Source organism: Dromiciops gliroides, chromosome 1 (assembly GCF_019393635.1).
Source record: "Dromiciops gliroides isolate mDroGli1 chromosome 1, mDroGli1.pri, whole genome shotgun sequence".
Lineage (NCBI taxonomy): Eukaryota > Metazoa > Chordata > Mammalia > Microbiotheria > Microbiotheriidae > Dromiciops > Dromiciops gliroides.
In genome coordinates, this window is record NC_057861.1 from 464,590,404 (window position 1) to 464,593,397 (window position 2,994).

Sequence of the window (2,994 nt, forward strand, 5' to 3'; positions counted from 1 at the left end):
ACTGTAATGTCTTTGAGAAATGATCATCTAAATTCTACTAGAATACACCAGTTATAAGAAATTCTCTGGCTCCTACAACAGACCATTCCATTTAGGAGTGTTACATTAGTTTTATCTTTGTTTTTGTTATTTTTTTTTATGTAGCAGGTATGAAAAGAAGTGATTTCACAGAGCATTGCTTTGCCTCTATAAGGATGCATATATGCCTTGGTTTCTTGCTAAAGGAAATAGTCTTTAATTTGCATAGATGATGAAGCAACTCCTAATTTATTTTTGCATTTCTATGTTAAGGGACCAGGAAGTGTTGAAACCTCAGTAGGTTATAAGACCTATAAAAAAATTTCTCTCTCTCTCTCTCTAGTACATCACTTGCTACTGTCAGCTCTCCTTTGTACTTTCAAATTTTTCTTTTCTGATCTCTCGCCAATTTCAGTAATAATGCTGGGTACACCTCTATTAAATGGAGGTAAAAACATATGCTCACTTAAGTGAACCTAAAATTAGACCTCAGGTCCTTGACAGCCTCTTCTGCTTTGTGTCTCTGCCAAAACCCAGGGCACCAAACTGTAAACCTAAGAGATTGACATCTCCAACCTTGGCAGGCACCTTTGAGTTCAAGAGGTTGTAACTTCTGAACTAGATACTGTATGCCCAGTAGCTGCTTCCTACAATTATACTGCCTCTTAGAAGAGAAGAACAGCAACATCAGGAGATCCTAAAAGAATTAAGAAAGTCTAAAGCATTCCCACGCTGGGTAAGTGATTGCTTATGAATTGTTTCCAACAGTCCCACCAGGTGAGACTACCTTTTAGAAGAGTGTAATAACGGTGATAGATTATTGTTTCATGGTTTAAATATCTTGTATTATATTGTTTATATATGTATATATAATGACTATATATGTATAGTTACACGATTATGAGTCTTGTATTTTATGCATTGTGTCTTTATGTGTGTGTGTGTGTATGTGTATGTGTGTATGGAGGAGGTGGAGCAAGTAAGTATCTGTGTTGTACCTTTTCCAGAAGGAAGCATTTAAATACTTTAAAAATACACTCTTCATCATAGATATGAGTCTTGCTTACTCATTTAAACAGTTTCCAAGGACCTCTGTTGTGGGGACACAATAAATCAGAGAGAGCTAGAAAAGCCTGATCATCTCTCTCGTCGATCAGGCTACCCTCAGGACGAATCCAATTCTGCTTACTCCCAGAACCAAAGTCCCTTATGGAAGGTCCTTCTTGGCCATAGGTGACATTTTTATTAAGTCAAAATCTACTTACTTGTAACCTCTGTCCATTACTTTTATGTCTGACCTGTGGGGTCAAGCAGAACAAGTCTTACACTTGTTTCACATGACAACCTTCCAAATGATTGAAGACATGTAAGCTTATTTACTCACTCCCTCTTCACAGGCTAAAATATTCATATTCCTCCAACTGATTCTCTTGTATAGTTTTAAGTCCTCTCAGCATCCTTACCATTGTGCCTGGTACATAGAATATAATAACCAGCATTTATGTAGCATCTACTATGTTTTAGGCACTGTGCTAAGTGCTTTACAGAGTTAGTAAATTTCTGATGCTGGATTTGAACTCAAATCTTCTTCACTCCAGGCTCCATTGTAGCTACTTAATAAATACTTCTTGATTTGTTGGTTTACCATATTTGCTCTTCTCATGCAGTATTACAGCTTGATAATATTTTTCCCTAAAATGTGAGTATGAGAATTAAATTCAATACGCCAAATGTCATCTAACAAAGCCAAAGTATAGTAGCAATTTCACTTCCCCCTTGGAGGGTTCTACTAAGAAAAGCCAAAATCACTTTGACTTCTGTTAAATGAATTTTCTATTCACAACTGTGTTTCCTCCCACTCCTTTTTTTTTTTTTTAAAGAACCTTCTTGTTTTTATTGTTAGGATCTAGGTTGCTTGAGAGGGATTAAACGAGAGGAGTGGGTGGCTCCAATACCTGGCCAGCCGTGTTTCACAGGCTTGTAGGTGATAGAGAATTCACCCAGGTAGTGTCCAATCATCTCAGGCTTAATTTAAACCTGATTGAAAGTCTTGCCGTCGTAGACGCCCATGCTGCCCACCATCTCTGGCAGGATGATCATATCTCGAAGGTGTGTCTTCACGACCTCGGGCTTTTCCGTGGGGGGTGCCTCCTTCTTGGACTTCCTCAGGCGCTTCAGGAGGGAATGCTGCTTGCACCGCAAACCCAGGTTGAGTCTCCGCCGCTGCCGAAGGCTGTACAACTGCATGAGCTAGTCATAAGACATGTCCAGGAGGTGATCCAGGTCCACGCCGCGGTACGTGAACTTCTGGAAGATTCGCTTCTTCTTCTGCTCCACTTCAGCCATTTTGTCTGCTGTCAGGAAAAGCCTCCCACTCCTATTTTTCTCCTATGTAAGAGGGGCCTAGCTCTCCACTTCAGTGCATGCATAAATGACTTTCCTTTCCACTTACTGTGACATGAAGAAAAAATCTATGTTTTGACTTCTGAGCCAAAACTGAAAGGGTATAAAAAATCCTTAATGGAGAAATTTACTCTTTCATTGTTCAAAAGCAGAAGGCAACAACTTAATTCCCTCCCACCAAATACTTACCATGCAAGACAAACACATAACAGTAAGTAAACATTTATCCAGACAAGCCATAAAATAGAAATCAGAGAAGTTATACAGTCATTCAACAAGCATTTGGGGGGGGTGGGGCAGGGCAATGAGGGTTAAGTGACTTGCCCAGGGTCACACAGCTAGTAAGTGTCAAGTGTCTGAGGTCACATTTGAACTCAGGTCCTTCTGAATCCAGGGCCAGTGCTTTATCCATTGTGCCACCTAGCTGCCCACTCAAGAAGCATATTTAAGCACCTCCTATGTTCCACAAACCGTGCTAAGCACTGGAGATTCCAGTAGCTCACAGCCTAATGGGGGAGACAACATGAAAACAACTAGGTATAAACCATATATCAGATAAATGAGAGATAATCA

General features: G+C 39.9%; 1 pseudogene; it reads right to left on the reverse strand.

Annotated features, from left to right (window-relative positions):
• Positions 1–1,917: 1,917 nt before the first annotated feature.
• LOC122750445 lies at positions 1,918–2,379 on the reverse strand (annotated as a pseudogene).
• Between the last annotated feature and the right edge of the window lie 615 nt (positions 2,380–2,994).